Here is an 18,011-nt window from a genome sequence, read left to right on the forward strand (position 1 = left end):
AAACAAAAAACCAGAAAAGAAAACTGTATGTGTAAGCATGCACAAACGGAAAATAGAACAGTAGAAGGAATACACGAAAATAGTGGTTATCTTTAGGTAGTGGGAGATTTGAAATTTTTGAAATCAAAATATTAAAAATTTTTAGTGATGGGTATGTAATTTTCAGTAATTAGTATGTATTGCTCTTATAATCAGAAGGAAAGCCTTAAAAATGAAACTTTTATAGAATACTTAATATACATACCATACACAAATATTTTTAAAAATTTAAATTTTCATACACCATTCAAGTAATTCATTTGACTTAGTATTTGTGAAATTGGACCTCGGGCTCAACCTACAAATTGGTAAAAATTGGAATTTTCTCCTGTTCTGACAGTTGTAGTGCTTTCTTGGTGGCTGTTTTAAAATGAAACTGAAGCATGGGAATAACTGTGCCGGAATCCTATCATGGAAGTTCGGATTTTTTTTTCAGGTACTTAGACTGTCATATGCAGTTAAATTGAATTTTAAGCTGGTTTCGATACTTGGGGTTTTAGGTAGCTGAAATAGGTACTTTAGGAACGCGATGGATTAAATACAGTACTTCTGTAAGGTGTTCTGTGAACCTAACTACCATTTATGATTTTGATACCCTGGGGAGAAATGAATTCCAAATTCCAAACAACATTCGTATGTTTGGAAAAGTTCCTCTTGAATAAATGAATTCTGAAAAATTGCATTTTTAATTTTTATTTTGCAAGTAGTTTAAAACTTCATAGTCTCATGAAGAATTTTATAGAAATCTGTTCCCTGGGATGAAAAACGCTAAGAGAACAGAATCTTATTTACAGTACTAATTCTTTTGCCATTGTACCTGAGGGAAAGGAGTACCTGTGGAGTCGACCTAGCTGAGTGACTAGCAGCTGTTTAATATACAGGGAACTGAATGAAGGTTGCAAAGGCCTGATTTGGGTCATGGCCACTGAGCAAGGAACCACACATACTGCAGAAGCTCTGAGAAACCCTGGACCCTGGATGGGGATGAACTGTTGCTCTCCGTGGTGGGGGACCCTCCCCAGACACTGACCGCTCCCCGCAGCTGGACTGACCTGCCCAGTTCCCGCTTGGCCAAGGACCCTGGCAGAAAATCTGATCTGACCTGACATGTGGTTGGTACCAAACCTCAGCTAAGAACGCACTGTGCTGGGAAGGGCATTCAACACTCGTACCATTAGACGCAAGCATTCGAAGACCTTCTGTGCCAGGAGGAATAAAGTGAGCGATAAACCCCTCACGTACCAATCTCAGTTCAAGATACGGGAGCGGAGAGCAGTTTAAGAACCTAATGGATTTGCTTGAAATATTCAGATGCGTTGGAAACTGACTAGATCCCAGTCCCCAGCAAGCCCAGAGTGGCTAGTGAATTGCACGACACCCATTCTCATTCCAGATGCCAAGGAACTAACAGCCCCAGAGGCCTTTCAGGGAAGCAATTAAATAAAAAATACATTTCCAGCTCTGCTCCTTAGATGGAAAATCTCCTCTCAAATGAAACTTGTTTCCTTCTCCTGTAGCTTCAGAAAAAGAGATTACCTAAACATATTTTCTCTGTTCCACATTACTTCACTTGGAATGATGCCAAACATTTTCAGGTCTTTATTTTTAATCACAAACTCACATATTTTTTGATGCTATTAGAGGGACACAAATAAATACATGCCCTCCTTTTTCTCTTCAACATCCCTCCTTCTATTCCTTCCTTCGAATAATCATAAAAAATTCAGAACCTGGCCTGAGTTAAATCCCAAGGTCTCTGTTTCTGATTTTTCTTCCATTCCTGCTCCCCCAAATGTAAGAGTTAAAACAAAAATTATATGGCTGCAGGCTATGAGACGACTAATCCATTATATATATAAATATATATATATATATATTTATATAGGACTTGAGGGAGTTCATCTTTCAAATTGTTTGTGAAGAACAAAATTAAGTTTCATAATGAGTGTCAACTTTTCCATTTAAGAACTCCCAGGCAACTCTTCTTTCACGATCACATCACATTTACCTACTGTGTTGGGACACTGGTTCCCTTTTGGCTTTATCCTGTTCTGCTGCGTGTGATAACATTTGTTTATTTTTTATCATCACAACCTCATTCTGTCTTCAATCTCACCTTAAAGTTGTCTCCTCTTATCTGGAAAGGACCTTCTTCTGTGAAGAGGATTGGGCTTTAAATAAATCCAATGGATATCCACAATCACAAAGGTTTGGTGATTTCTGCATTCTGCTGCAGTTCATAGAAACGTGTTCCAAAAGAGACTGTCATTATTTTAAAGTCTCTCAGCTTCCAGTATCTTTCTTCTCAAATGAAGGTAAAACTGAAATAAACAGAACACATCCACAGTACACTTGATACCTAATAATTCTAGATGATGATTTTTCATCTTGTGAGAAGTTTCATTCCATCAAGGTATAGTGATGCATGCCCTGTTCTGTGTTAAAACAATTTGCTTTTGAGGATTACAGTGCCCAGCAGGGAGTGAATATTTACAGTTATGCCCCTTTCAAAGTCACCCACTTGAAGCTGCTAATTTTAGCCGTGAGTCTCATAAGAGGTTTCCTTCTCAGCTGTCAGTTTCCAGGTATGGTACATTAAAATACTTTTGCAAAGGGGCAAAGTGGTTACAGAATGATAGTTCCGGATTTTCTACGTTCTTTCTTGGAATTGGACAAAATTCAAGAAAAGAAATGTCCACGTTACAAAACCTACTCTGCCAACATGAACGATTTGAAAAAAAAGGGCTCATGGTATTTCTCCTCCGGATTTCTTCGGGTCTTCCTCCCTTTTCTTCTTACTACTGCAGTCGAAATAGGAAGAGAGAGAATGTGTGTGAGTGTGTGTGTGTGTGTGTGTGTGTGTGTCTGAGAGAGAGAGAAAGGGGTGTGAGGCGGGGAGAGGGGGGACCACTGCGGGAGGAGGGTGGATCCTGCCTTGCTGTGGCTTCTGCTTTTCTCAGAGAACTTCAGAGAACGACTGTAATACCAGTTCTAAATGAACAACATATGACTCTTATTTTCACCACCCCTGCCCCTCACCCCTCCTTCAGGTTTCCTATGTGTATTTCAAGTGCCTGATAGCCTTGGTAGGAGAACTCTGGTGTTACTCTGACCTTAATCACTTTATCAGGCGGGCGAGATTTTGCTTTTCTAAGAGGCAAGCACCTGAACCTGAGGTCCTGCATGGGCCCTGCCAAACGCTGCTGTCTCCAAGCCACCAGTGACAGCCCATCTGGGTTTCATCCGCTCTCCCGGGGCTGCATTTCATCAGGCCGCTTTGCCAGGGCCTCCCCGTCAGCGTCAACAAGTGTCGCACCTACTGCAGAAACAGCCCTCGAGTTTCATCACAGTGATGCTAAAAAATATTCTCCAGCTGCAGCAATGACCTAGTTCATTCAAGGGCAGGGGAAAAAAATGCTCTTCTTCCGGAACTTCCCTGGGCACGGAATTTTCCCTCTTAGGAAGATAGGAGCTTTTCTGGAAACAGACCCAACTGCGCTTTGAAAAACTCTGGAAAAGACCCTGAACCCTGTAACTCCTCTGAATCCCCAGTCCCAGGAACAGGGACACCCAATCAATGCCTCACACACAGCCTGGGGAGCCCACAGCTGAGCCGGCCCTCTTATCACGTCTCTTGGACAAAAAGTATTGAAAAGTAAGTATCTAGATTTTGGGTTTTACCTGAGGACTGGCTGTGCTTTAAATATGTAGTTGTTCACATTTTCTACAATAGGGAACAAAGCAGATTGTTTCCTTATGAACTAGAACGAGATGAAACAAGTGGGGTCTATCGAGCATATGTGGGTACATTACAGGGTTTTAAAGTGGCCAAATTCTCCTTTTTTAGTTTTGGTCCATTCTGACCCTTTTGAGAAAGCATTATTATTTTTTAATGTCTGTTTATTTATTTTGGCTTGACAATAATTTTAAAAAATTCTTTCACCTCAGGGCTATCTCAATAATTAGAAAAAATAAACATCTAGGAGGACTCAAAGGAGTGATCTGTGAAGCCTTTGCAAAGTAAAGTGTCATGAAAATCTGAGGTCATGACCCAGGTAACTCAGGCCCTAGGTACTTCTGCCTGAAATATTTTAGTGTTTTAGTCAAAAGTTATTCCTTTTATTTGGATTATCTGGATGATTGAAAATCTCCACTTTTTGAGGGGACACAGCAGCGTCTTGTCTGACAATGGGAATGAAAGCTGCTGAAAAGCTATCAGGCATTTCAAAATAGCTGATGGAAACATCCACTGAGTCATTAAAATATTTTCTCTCCTTTTCTAAAAATTGGGTTAAGAACACTTAACCTGAGATCTAGCGTCTTAATAAATTTTTAAGTGTACAATACAGTATTGTTAACTATAGGCAAGGCATTATACTTGAGTTGTTAAATAGATTTTTTAAAAAATTTAAGGCAAAAAGTCAACCCCAGGAAGATCGATAAAATAGCAGCACTGTCATGTTACATTTTGACGACCACATCCAACCTTTGAAACCACTGATTAAGGGTGTCAGTTGCAGACATCTGGCAATCATTTAAAAATAGATAAAAGCAAGAGCAGCATTTAGAGCTGCTTCTGCTCTAATTATTTCCCTTCCACAACCTTTTCTTTAGGTAGCCCTCATTTTTGAAGATTAGTTAACCAGGAACAGTCAGAAATGTTTTATAACAGCATGCCAGGTAAGGGTAGATCGAACGAGCTTCTTTGCTGTAATCCTTCTTAACTGAAACCCCGGATGTTGTGAGCTGCCTTCTGAATGCACAAATTGACAAATCCTGTAGTAAAAGGCAACTGATGGTCAAGAAACATGATCAGATTTTGGAAATCCAGATTTAAAACAAATTTAAATGTATTTTAGCTCCCAAACTCCACTGTCCTTTGAAGTTTTTGCAAAACATGTAATCACAATTTGGGGAAGATTTTTTAGGTAGGGTGGAATTCCTATTTTCATCACTTGCAAAGACACCCCCCCCCCAATTTAATTCATTTTTCATCACCCCCACACACACACTTACCTGTGGATATCAGCCTATGGAAAGAGGACGTAGTCGAGTATCCTAATCCAGATGGAGGTTGGGGAAGCAGGCTATAGCTGAGGAATAAAGCCCAGGCTCTGGAGGCAGATTTGGAACCAGATCCTGACTTCAGCACAGTTTCCAGGCTGTCTGAACTCCAGTGTTCTCACCTGTAAAACGAAGAGAACATCCACTTTGACAGGATTGATGGGGGAATTACATGAGTAAATATACCTAAAGTGTCTTGTCACATCGTAGTTTCTCCACAAAGACTAGTTCCTCCCCTTAGTTAATTAAAAAGCTTCTCTCTCTCTCTTTTTTTTTGCTACAATTTCAGAATGCTTTCATAACATAAATCATTAAAGTAATAAAAACTACATATTTTGACACCTGTGCAATGATTAAACAAAAATAACATAGAAAATTAGATATTTTGAAGAAAATTCTATACTTGAAAACATTTGAGAGCAAAAGAAAAACCATTATATTTTAGAATGCATCTGCAATAAATAAGAAAAATTATTTTTGCCTGAAAATGGTTGATGGTGTACTTGTTATCTAAAAAGCAGAGATTTATCAGCATCATCTGATGATACTTTTTAATACAGATCAGTATGATATTTAAATAGGAGTTTTCACAAATCCATAGGAATGAAAGGTAAAGGTAAATCCATGCATACAAGATGATGTCTGTGATTATTGTGAAAACTTAGGCACAAACCTGTCTTTCCTCAAAGATTATAGTTGAGCCTTGCATTGATTCCCTTTTTTGCTCAGACATGAGCATTGTAGAGCGGGGGGATTGGGAGTGGGGGGGTTGAGAATGCTCGGGAAATGGACTCGCCATTGGGGGAGCTGAGTGGAGATGGCAGCTGGGTGGGCCATCTCAGGAGCCATGGCTGGAATTTCAAGGTCAGTGATGAAGGTTCATAATGAACAGGGTGCCCCCTTGTTCTGGGGTGAGGGCGAGACAGGCACGGGGGGATGGAGCAGACACGAATCACAAGCAGGGCTCGTGGGGCAGCTCTGAAGAGCTGTACCACCGTCTTTATCATTGCCCTTGTGGTCTTGACTGAGGTAGCACACAGCTTTTGTCCAGGCACCTCGGGGTATCTGGATGAATTCTTCGCTTGAGTTACTGACAGGTTTGCAAGGAACCCTGCTCATCTGTGCTTAATTCTGCCAAAAAGGAAATCTGGAAATTCAGAAATGTAAACAAACTTGGAAGAAAGTAATCATGTCGTCTTAGGAGGCAAAAATGAAAGAATAAACGCCCAACCTATATGAGAGAAAAGAGCATTTAAAAATGTTGGAGCCTTCACTGAGGTTTCTGCCAACGCACACCCACCTGGCCCATCCTACTGTCCACCAGGAGACTCTGGACATCAGGTTGAAGAGATGTCAGTTCTGGAGAGTTCACTTCTGAATACACGGCACCCTACCCCTCCCAGGGCCATTTCCTCCATGGCTGCTACCAGCACATCTGGGGCCACCCAGCTCACCTTGATCGTCACTTGGCCTTCAGTCCTGCTCTTAGAAAACCAGGTTCATTCGCTCCTCAGTCAGTAGTTTAAGACCTTCCTCTAGTCCAGTGGTTTTCAAACTTCAAAGTGCAACAGAATCTAGAGAGCTTGTTAAAACACATTTTCCTGGGTCCCACACCCAGAGCTTCTCATTCTGAAGGTCCCAAGAATTTGCATTTCTGACTAGTTCCCAGGTGATGCTGATGGTGTGGTCCAGGGACCAGCACTCTGAGAACCACTTTAGCCATTTCTTTGGCCTGTAATTCCTGAAGAAAACCTATTTGCGCTTGTTCTTTTCAACACTAAAGTTGCCTACTTCTCAGAGACGCAGAAGGCCCAGCCACAACGTGCAACAGCTGTGGAGAACACAAAAGATAAACCCATCAGGTGTCTTGCAGGCAAACAGCCTGCAGCGGAGCATGTCCGCTGGGAATACTGAGTGTGGAGAGGACACACTGAGGTGAGCGGTCCATTATTTGGGAGGGCGCTGTTTTTACCAGCTGAGGCTGCGGGAGAGGTTTCAAAGACAAGTCAGCACTTGAGCTGGGGTTTGAAACTGGTGGGATTTGAACATATAGAGATGGAAGGTGGTCTTTTTCCGTAAAGGAAACAACAATAACAAAAACCAAAACAAAATATGGAGGGCAGAAAGAGACAGGATGCCAGTGGAAATCAGAAATTTGTTAGGTTGGTTTGGTTAGTCGTTCCTAGAACTTTCTTGCAGAAGCATTCTTTGATTAAGCCGTCTAATCTTAAATCCTTTACTTCTGTCTGTAACTTGGTGAAGGCATGTCCGACATAGCAATCTGGAACGGAGGGCTAACGGTAGGAATTTCAGGTACCATGGGGAAGTACGGATGCATCGGTATGCTTTTTAGAAGTAACAATCAAAAAATCAACTCTCCTTTGCTCCCGCAACTAAAAAGTCCAAGAAGTTTGGTCAGGATCCCAGGTCCGGTCTCTGCATTTCTGGAGACTCTGCTCTTTTGTGTGCTTTGGTTTCAACCTCAGGCTGGCTTTTTCAGTCTCAACCGGTACCAGCCTCCCTTGGAGTCAGCACACTTTCTTCTTCCTGGTTAGAGGACGGAGTGAAAGACTTAAGCTTTGCACTGATTGGATGGATAACCGCGGAATTTACTGTCTGCAGAAAGCCATGTGCTGATTGGCATAGACCTTAGTTGGTGAACCCATCCCCGAGCAAGAGAGCTTGATCAGTTTAGACCAATCAGAACCCACAGAGCAGGAAGGACGAAGTCCAGCCCACCCGTCACCAGGTTTGAGTGATGCGAGAGGCGTGGAATGGAGTTAGGAAGACAAGCGAAATGGCCGCTTCGGGAGGTTTTGGATATTTTGGAGAAAGGCCTCTAAAGTCACACGAACTCCCCCCTTAATCGTAAGTTTAGCAATGGGCAATATCCTTACTTCAAAGATTTAGGATGGGCCTGCCTTATACTTCAGCCCAGACAAGTAAGTATTCTCCCACAGAATAGTCCTGCCTTGGAATGGAATGAAGCTCCTTATCTCTTACCTTACTAAAAAAAAAAAAAAAAGAAAAGAAAAGAAAAAAAAATAGGTAAAGAACGATTAAAACAAATTCTTCTGAAAACAAAACAAGTGGAGGCAAAAATAAAAGGTTTTCTCCTAAGGCCCTCTGACTGGCTGGGTTGAAGGATGGTGGTAGGAGGAGGCTGAGGTAATATCGACACTCTCCACAGCACCGTATCCCCGGTCCCCCCGGCTTTCTTTGTGCTGGCTCACTGAGAGGTGGTTTGTTCAGCATAATTAATCCAGGCTCAGTTCATTACACCAGGGGCAGTGTTATTCCTGCCCATTACAGGGCAAGGAGTGGGACAGAAGAGAAACTAGCATTTCCCAGGTCCTCCCCTACGCTGGCTGATGCCTGAAATTCCACAGGATGTCACCTCTAGGTCCATTAATAATAAACAGTCTCCAAAGAGGGATGACTCGGAGTTGCTCTGGGTTTTTCGTTGTAGGGAAGGCAAGCGTGAGGACACAGGGAGTCTGGGAGAATGTGGAGGACCAACCAGAGAGGGGGTTTCTGTACCACATGTGTTCTTAGTGATGACCTTGATGACACTTGCCTAGATTGGACACAACGGTCAGTTCACCTCATTCAACTTCAAAGTGATTTTAACCAATTAATTCACCGAAGTTGGTCTCATTAAAACATGGTCATGCTGTGTGTTTATATCATCATGATCTTTCCTCTCTTCCCTTTACCCTGAGGGAGGAAGACAAGGATAAGAAAGGCAGAGACATGTATCCTTTCAATAAGCCGAAAATCAGAATCAAGAAACCTGGACTCTGCCATTAACAAGCTGTGTGACCTTGGAAAAGTCACTTGACCTGCCTGTGATTCAGGGGTGTTTTTCAATTGTAAAATCAGGGGAGTTACTAAACTCTCTCACAGGTTTCCTTTAACCTTGAGCTTTTTTTTTTTACTCTCCCTTAAAGAATTTCAAACTGCCACAGATTTTAAGGAGAGGGGAGTGGGAAGACTCTCTAGCCCACCAAAAAAAAAAAACAAAAAACTTCAAAACAAATCCAGAGAGAGCCAAGTAGCAGCTATAGCTCAGTGTGTTCACGTATCTATGTGCCAGGCACAGTCTCGGGCACATGGAGTCACTCACTGTTAATATTTAAAAATTAAATTATATTTGTTTATTAGGTAACATCTATAAATTTAAGATATTCAAAAGGATATGCAAAGACAAGCAATGTTCCCAACTAGCAACCCCTCCTTTCCCCAGGTACTCAGGCTTCTTCCCAGGGGCAACCAGCTTACCAGTTTCTTGTCTATTTCTAGAATCATGTGTATAAATAAGCATATTATAATACTTACTCTTCCTTTATTTGCTTATGCAAGTGATAGCATACTCTACGCTCTCTTCTATACTTTATTTCACTGAACAATATATCTTGGAGATCATTCCATATCAGTGCATACAGAACTGCCTTATTCTTTTTTAATGCTCATTGCTGTTAGAAATTTAAAATTCCATTGTATAGATGGAAGTATACAATGGATAATTAATTAATACTGTAACCAGGTACCTGTTGATGGACATTTAGATTACTTTCAATCTTCTGCGGTCACAAGCAATGCTGCAATGAATATTAGGTGCTTACTTGTTTGTCTCCTTCTTGTCTGTATTTTAAAAATTAACTGTATTGAGGCATGTTTTGCATATTGTACAATTCACCCTTTCTAAGTGTTCGATTCAATGATGTTGTTAGTTAAATTTATCTAGTTGAACAACCATCGTTATAGATCAGTTTTAAAACATTTTTCTCACCCGCCAAAGATTCCTCATGCAGAACATTTGGAGGGTCCTTAAAAAATTAAAAATAGAGCTATTATATGATCCTGCAATCCCACGCCTGGGCATATATCTGGAGAAAAACATGGTCTGAAAGGATACATACGCCCCAATGTTCATTGCAGCATTGTTACAACAGCCAAGACATGGAAGCAACCTAAATGTCCACCGACAGAGGAATGGATAAAGAAGATGTGGTACATCCCTACAATTGAATATTACTCAGCCATTAAAAAGAATGAAATAATGCCATTTTCAGCAACATGGATGGACCTAGAGATTGTCATACTGAGTGTAGTCAGACAAAGAGACATATCATATGATATCGCTTATATGCAGAATCTAAAAAGAAATGAACTTATTTACAAAACAGAAACAGACTCACAGACTTAGAGAACAAATTTATGGTTAGTGGGGAAGGGTCGGGGGAAGGGACAGTTGGGGGTTTGGGATTGACATGTACACACTGCTATATTTAAAATAGATAACCAACAAGGACCTACTGTAGAGCACAGGGAACTCTGCTCAATATTCTGTAATAACCTAAATGGGAAAAGAATTTGAAAAAGAATAGATACATGTATATGTATAACTGAATCACTTTACCATACACCTGAAACTATCACAACATTGTTAATCAACTATACTCCAATATAAAATAAAAAGTTAAAAAAAAAGATTCCGCATGCATGTTTATCGTTAATTAGTGTTCTCCCCACTGCCTGCACCTTCAGCAACCACTAATCTACTTTTGGCCTCAATAGCTTTTTTTGGACATTTCATAGAAATGAAATCATATACTATGTGGTGTCTTGTTTCTGGCTTCTTTCACGGAGCATAATGAGAATTCTTTTTAGGTTCATCTGTGTTGTACCATGTATCCTACTTTGTTCCTTTTCATTATCCATAGTATTCCGTTGTATGGCTAGACCACATTTTGTCTGTCAGTTCACTTGTTGGACATTTAGGTTGTTTCCAATGGACATTTAGGTTATTTCCAATTTTTGATTATTATGAGTAATCGTGCTCATAAGAATATTTATGTACAAGTCTTTGTGTGGATGTATGTTTTCATTACTCTTGGGTGGATACCTAGGAATGGAATTTCTGGGTCTTTTGGTAAATTTATGTTTAACTTTTTAAGAAACTGCCAAGTTGTTTGTTTTCCAAAACATCTGTACCATTTTACATTCCCACTAGCCGTGTTTGAGGGTTGTTTTTTTCCATAGCCTCGCCCACATTTGACTCTGTTTTGTAATAGCCATCCTAGTGGGTGTGAAATGCTACCTCATTGTGGTTTTAATTTGTATTTCCGTAATGACTAATGATGTTGAGCGTTTTTTCATGGGCTTATTTATTTATTTATTTTGCCTCTATTTCTCACATACAGCCCTAAAATCATACCCAAGAAAGAGCACGACGCTTGCACTCCAACAAATCTGGACTCATATCCCAGCCCTGCCACTTGCAGGCAGTGAGGAATTAGGTTTGTTACATCAGCTCTTTAAAGTCACCTTAAGCTTCCAAGTCATTATCTGTGAAACAAGATAGAACACCTTCCTGGTAGTTTCACTGTGAGGATTAAATGAGATCATGTTTATGAAGTGCCCAGTCTGGGGGCTGACACATAGAAGGCATCCAAAACATGTTAATTGTCTCTCCACACCTGGTCTGCCTCCCTCCTCCCCAGATTTCCAGAACCCACCTTTGTGAAGGGTGCTTTTCACTAACATGGGCCTAGGTACTCAGTGACAGTGGGTGTGGCATCCAAATCTGGAGTAACTGACAATGGCAAATTCAGGAACCCCATTGCCCTTGGATTAGGCTGAGTCATCAGGACTAATCCCTCCTATTCCCAGTGAGAAAGCATGGACAGCTAGCTTTCCTGCAAGCTCCAGAAGAGCTGCTTACCCATTATCTGCATATGGGCTGAGAGCTCGTCCCTGACCCCTTCGGTTGACAACAGCTTTCCCGCTGACAGCAGCCATGCCACTGGCTATCTGTGTGAGGGCAGATTAGCCAAAACAAAACTTGGCATCAGTCAAGGGCTTGAAATGTTCAGAGAATTCTCCTATTACCTCTTACCTGTTCTCCACCAATGTGAGAGGGAGATGTTTTTGTAATTTTATTTATTTATTTATTTATTTATTTATTTTTATGGCTGTGTTGGGTCTTCGTTTCTGTGCGAGGGCTTTCCCTAGTTGCGGCGAGCGGGGGCCTCTCACTGTCGCGGCCTCTTTTGTTGCGGAGCACAGGCTCCAGACGCACAAGCTCAGTAGTTGTGGCTCATGGGCCTAGTTGCTCCGCGGCATGTGGGATCTTCCCAGACCAGGGCTCGAACCCGTGTCCCCTGCATTGGCAGGCAGATTCTCAACCACTGCGCCACCAGAGAAGCCCCTGTTTTTGTAATTTTGCTGATATTAAACCCAAAGCTCTTGTTAGCAGCTTACACTTATATAGTACTTGCCATGCTATTCAGAAGAGCTTGTACATACTCAATTTTCCTAACAACCAAATGAAGTAGATACCGCTATTCTCTTCATTTTACAGTTGAAGAAACTGAGGAAGAGAGAAGTTAAGCTAGTATGTGGCAGAGCTAAGATTTGAACCCAGGAATACGGGCCCTTCGTCATCACTTCCTTCTCCTATTCTCTTAAGGAGTAGATACTCCATCGTGGAGTATCTATCGAAATGTATTATGTAAATATTCTTATCCAGCAATTCCATTTCTTGGTATTTAGTCTAGAGAACCACTTATGTGCCCAAGGGGGCATGTACCAGGAAGTATTTTGAAACACATTTGTAAGTCTGAAAAACTCCAACCAAGCTACACGTCATCAACACAAGAACAGACAGATTAAGCATGATATTGCCATGTTATGCAATACTGATATCATCAAGCATTTAAAAAAAATAATGCAGCCCTTTTATGGCAAACCCTTCCTCTTCAGAAAGTACTGAGATGGAGGGATAGTGCTTGTTGGAGACCATCTTTTTGTGTATTTTAAAAAATACAGATGTATGTATTTAGGCTCTGTCTAATTAAAAGTAAACAAAATTTTTTAAAAAGAAAGCAACTTGCTCTGGACTACACAGCTAAAAAAACAAAAACAAAAACGTGCAAATCTTGTGTTCATTCCAGTTGATATGTTATCACTCCAGGGTTGTCCATGAACCCCACCTTGGCCCCCTCTGCTAATTTCAGTATTTTGTTAGTTATCCATCTCTAGCAGAGAATGATAAACCTGTCTTCAAGGGTTCTTGCCTTTGGAGAAGCAAGGAAACATGAACCACAGCCTGACTTAACTGTCCTTTCCTTTATAGTCAGTGCCCTGTGGCCAGGATATGTGGTGACTGAACCAACTATGTGAGTCGAATAGTGTGTTTGTCAGTGTTGTAACCTGTGGGACTTTGCCATCAGGGAGCTGTCAGCTGGGGGGAGGAGTCACGGATGGCACACAAGGTCTTCGACGTCACCCCAACTCTTGACGGTTTCATTTGTCCTTTCTTCTCTCTCCATCCACAGCAGTGGCCCCTGGGAATGGGAATAGTCATGTCTTGTAAATTACTATTACAGGTGAATATTATACCAGGAGAAATTTTTAGACATTAATTGGTATATCACTTAAAAAAAAAAATCATTGTGGTAACCCACAGCAGAAAAGGAAATTGATGAAATGAGTGAAATCTTTCCTTAAAGCCTACCGATTACCATCTTGAAAACCAATTATGTAACAGATTCTTCCTAGACTATTTACATACATTAGAGGATTAAGTGCTTTACAGGCAATAGCTCATTTAATCTTCACAACCACCTCTGAAGAATATACAACTATTATGCCTTCATTTTACAGATGAGGAAATTGAGGCACAAAATAGTTGTGACACGCTTATTGAGTTAGGAAGGGCTGGAGCCAGAATCTGAACCCAGAGTATCTGGCTCTAGAACTCTTAGCCACCTGTGTTATGTTGCTTCTCAAAAATGTTAAATGGAGGGACTTCCCTGGTGGTCCAGTGGTTAGGACCCCACTGCAGGGGGCCCAGGTTCAATCTCTGGTCGGGGAACTAAGATCCCACAAGCCGCACGGCATCAAAAGTGACAAATGGAAATGTTAGAACTAAAACTTCTGACTCGTAGTCTGCTGCTTTTCTTGGATGACCCTAACCGTATGCCACGTCCAAATCGATATACTAGTTGGAGATACAAAACACGTTAAGTCGCACAGTTCTCATCTTTGGGAAATTTACCACACCAGAAGTAAATACACAAAATATATTTACTTGGAAGATGATTCTAAATCTAAGACTCTGTCTCTAGATTTCCACTGTTTGGATAGAGCGAAATGTTATTTCCAAGCCTGGGGCTCCACAAAGGAGAGGCATGATGCTAGCACTATACCCAGAGGACAGAGTGGAGAGGGTCCTCTGGGTTCAGACAGACTGGTGTTCTTAGGACTGCTGTGAGCTGTGCGTTGCACAGCTCCGGGGTCGCCTCACACACTGAAGACGTCAGCCCTTGTGGCTATGAGGGGGCCCCTGGAGCTAGGTGATCTTGAACACACTGCCGAACCTTTCTGAGTCTCAGGTTTCTCATCGGTAAGATGTAGGTGGTATTAATAACCGTTTAGGTCACTTAAAGGAGATTAAGTGAAATAACATACCTGGTGACTAACCAAGCGTTTAATGCCGACTTGTACTGATGAATCCGTGCTTACTCAAAAATGCCAGCCCGCTCGCTGCCCTCCCTGGGGCACCGGCCTGCTTCTCGGAAGGAGCAGTAGTTTCCCAGTTTCACCTGGAGAAATACCTCCCACCTGGCGATTCCTTTGTATTGAATCAACTCCTCTTTTGGGAGGCAAATATGCACACGCTTTTTGAGTCCAATAGGAAACAAAACGTCGAAAGAGGTGGCACTGGCCGTAGGCTCATGCAATTTTCCCTCTCCGTCTGGGCTGTGGCCGCCCTGCCATCCACTAGGACTTGAGGTTAAAACCAGGGCTGCCCTCCCTGGGGCATTGGCAACATCTGCAGACAATTTTGATTGTGACCACTTGGGGAAGGGGTGCTATCCCTTCTGGTGGGTCGAAGCCAGGGATGCTGCTGAACGTCCTACGATGCCCAGGACCGCCCCCCATAACAACGTTTCTGGCCCGAATGTCAGCAGGGGTGGGTGAGAAAGCCTGCGCGAGGACTCCCAACCCGCCCGCCAGACTGAGTGCAACACCCAGCCAAGGGACCACGCTCCTTCTCTCCCTAAGGACCACTCATGGGGTGGTGGGGTTTCTCGAATTCCTGAGAAAAGTCACAGACGTCCCAGAACAAATGATGATGTCGGGGGTTTTTATTTTTCAGGTTCATGTGGCATGAAAAGACGACAGACTCAGGAGGGCCCCAGAGGCGCACACTTTGATTTTTATCTACGTTGCTTTCCCAGAAAGTTCCTGAGAAGTCAGACGCTGTGCTTTGTTGCATATCGGGTAGGCGTCTCCAGCTCATCACCCTCTGAAATCTACCTGCAGACCAGGTTTTTTGGTTCACAACGGCATTGTTAAAGCATCACCTGGGAAAATAACCTGGGAAGTTAGTTCTGAGTAACTGAGCAACTCAATCCTCTATGATATTTTTTCTAGAAGATTTCTTTGAATACCTTTCTGGACACGTTTTAGTGATCTCCTTTACTACCCATTGTGATTCTTGGTTAGGCAACTCCCACACTGGTTCTTTTTTCAGATAATCCACTCTTTTTTGTTTTGTGTTTTTGTCTTTTTTTGCACACACACATATTTATTAATCACACCTTTTGTGCAAAGTACTTAATCCTTAATAAGAATATAAATGTATGTAAAAGGTATGTTTTGTTCCCTAACTTCTTTTTTTTTTTAAAACATCTTTATTGGAGTATAATTGCTTTACAATGTTGTGTTAGTTTCTGCTGTATAACAAAGTGAATCAGCTATACATATACATATATCCCCATATCTCCTCCTTTTTGAGCCTCCCTCCCACCCTCCCTATCCCACCCCTCTAGGTGGTCACAAAGCACCGAGCTGATCTCCCCGTGGGATGCAGCTGCTTCCCACTAGCTATCTATTTTACATTTGGTAGTGTATATATGTCAATGACACTCTCTCACTTCGTCCCAGCTTCCCCTTCCCCCTCCCTGTGTCCTCAAGTCCATTCTCTACGTCTGTGTCTTTATTCCTGTCCTGTCCCTAGGTTCATCAGGACTATTTTTTTTTTTTTGGAATCCACTCTTAATTTCCTGTGGTGCATGGGAATGGCATGAATAACTTCACTTTAGACAATTTACTGAACTCTTCTTTAGCACCTTTTACTGATATCCCCAGCCTGCCTAAATTCATCTCCCCACTGCTTGCCTTCTTTAGCTATGCTGGTCAGCAGTGAAAACGTTAAAACTAAGACAGACATGCCTAGTAGAGGGAAAGCAGAGGGCTGGAATTCCCCCTGACTGGAGAATAAATAACCCAGAACTCCAGAACTGGTGCCCACCGTGGGAAAAGGGATTTATTATTAAAAGAAAATAGAAGTAAAATAATTGGGTAGGGAAGTGGTATCTTGTACCTTGTGAGTTGTTTTCTTTTCTTTCTTGGATTATGTCTACCCTTGAAAACATGGAGGGCACTGATGGACTTTCCTGAGGGATGACAGAAAACTTTTTGCCCCCGATCCCTTTTTCTAAGTCCAGAGAGGAGAAGAGCCAGCCTCTGAAATGGCTGCGCTTCCTTAGCAGAAGTCACAGTAAAATCTCAACTTTCAGTGTGGATGTTTGGGTGTAGGACTGTGTACCCAGACTCCCCAGGCCAAGAGCACAGCCCCCCCTCTTTCTTGGTGTTTGTCCATAGGCATCCAGATAGAGGAATGGGCTCAAGTCCACTACTGACCCTTCAGAGTAGCCCCCTGTCTCCCTAGGAAGCCCCGGTGTTTGGGTGGACCCTAACCTTGGCTACTGACTCCCTCACACATTAGCCAGATACTTGTGAAACGTTCTGAAGGTGGCTCTCAATATGCAACCTGCACGTAGGCTTAAAAAACAAGGGTAGGGACTTCCCTGGTGGCGCAGTGGTTAAGAATCTGCCTGCCAATGCAGGGGACACGGGTTTGAGCCCTGGTCTAGGAAGATCCCACATGCCGCGGAGCAACTAAGCCCGTGCGCCACAGCTACTGAGCCTGTGCTCTAGAGCCCGCGAACCACAACTACTGAGCCCACGTGCCACAACTACTGAAGCCTGTGCACACCTAGAGCCCGTGCTGCGCAACAAGAGAAGCCACCGCAATGAGAAGCCCGCGCACCGCAACGAAGAGTAGCCCCCGCTCACCGCAACTAGAGAAAGCCCGCGCGCAGCAAGGAAGACCCAACACAGCCAACATAAATAAATAAATAAAATTGACTCTTTAAGAAAAAAAAAACAAACAAAAAAAACAAGGGTAGAATTTTTGGGTGAGATTTCCAGCAAGTAGAGGGAGAAAAGAGAACCACCCACAAGGTACAAGATACCACTTCCCTGTGCAAGTCTCATTTGGGGCTGATTATTCAGCTCTATACCACACGAAGGGAAAAAACCAGTCAGCCAGTAAGAAACCAGGGGACTCAATCAGCCCTGCTCTGGCTGAAATGAAACATTGGAGCCCAAGAGATCAGAATGAGTTCCCCAGGCTCAGCTCATGCATGCTTGATATAATGGCTTCAATAAAAGTCAGGAACACACACAAAAGGAGCAATTAAATGCTTCCTAAGAAGGAATCTGATAAAACTGATGGAAATGGGAACACAGGTCTGATAAGAACAGGCAGAAATGAAATATGATCAGCAACTTCCTTGATAGTTTTTCAGGGCAGCTCATTTTTGGTGGTCGAGTCATTTGTTTGAAAGAGACTCAGGTAAGCAGCTGCTGGAGATGTGTCCCTGCACGCAGATCTGTCTGCTCCTGGCGCCAGGGATCAACTATGCAGGTTCTTACCTGGAGGAGAAGGAAAGAGGTAGCGCAGCTGGGAGACCCCAAATTATAAGAGACATAGAGAGGAAGGGAGAGGGTCCCTGAGCCCCCCTCAGGTCCTGTCCACGGTACAGGTC

The 18,011-nt window shown here is 42.5% G+C and overlaps 2 long non-coding RNA genes across 6 annotated transcripts in view; one reads left to right on the top strand and one right to left on the bottom strand.

The window, feature by feature from the left end:
* The window catches only part of LOC309611093, a 38,329-nt gene extending 23,252 nt beyond the window's left edge, over nt 1-15,077 (bottom strand). Inside the window, exons 1-2 of the long non-coding RNA XR_014234328.1 lie at nt 5,056-15,077; nt 2,156-2,360 (exon numbers count right to left, since the gene is read on the bottom strand). This is a non-coding gene — a long non-coding RNA (uncharacterized lncRNA). The remainder of the gene's footprint in view (nt 1-2,155; nt 2,361-5,055) is intronic.
* LOC309611091 overlaps nt 1-18,011 on the top strand; it is a 61,387-nt gene that overhangs the window by 25,012 nt on the left and 18,364 nt on the right. For 4 of the 5 annotated variants that reach the window (XR_014234323.1, XR_014234324.1, XR_014234325.1 and 1 more), the window contains exons 1-2: nt 2,482-3,694; nt 15,272-15,396. This is a non-coding gene — a long non-coding RNA (uncharacterized lncRNA). Of the gene's footprint in view, nt 1-2,481; nt 3,695-15,271; nt 15,397-18,011 lie in introns of those variants that run through there. The other variant, XR_014234322.1, reaches the window with a different exon arrangement.

This window comes from Balaenoptera borealis, assembly GCF_965194805.1.
Source record: "Balaenoptera borealis genome assembly, chromosome: 14".
NCBI classification, from domain to species: domain Eukaryota; kingdom Metazoa; phylum Chordata; class Mammalia; order Artiodactyla; family Balaenopteridae; genus Balaenoptera; species Balaenoptera borealis.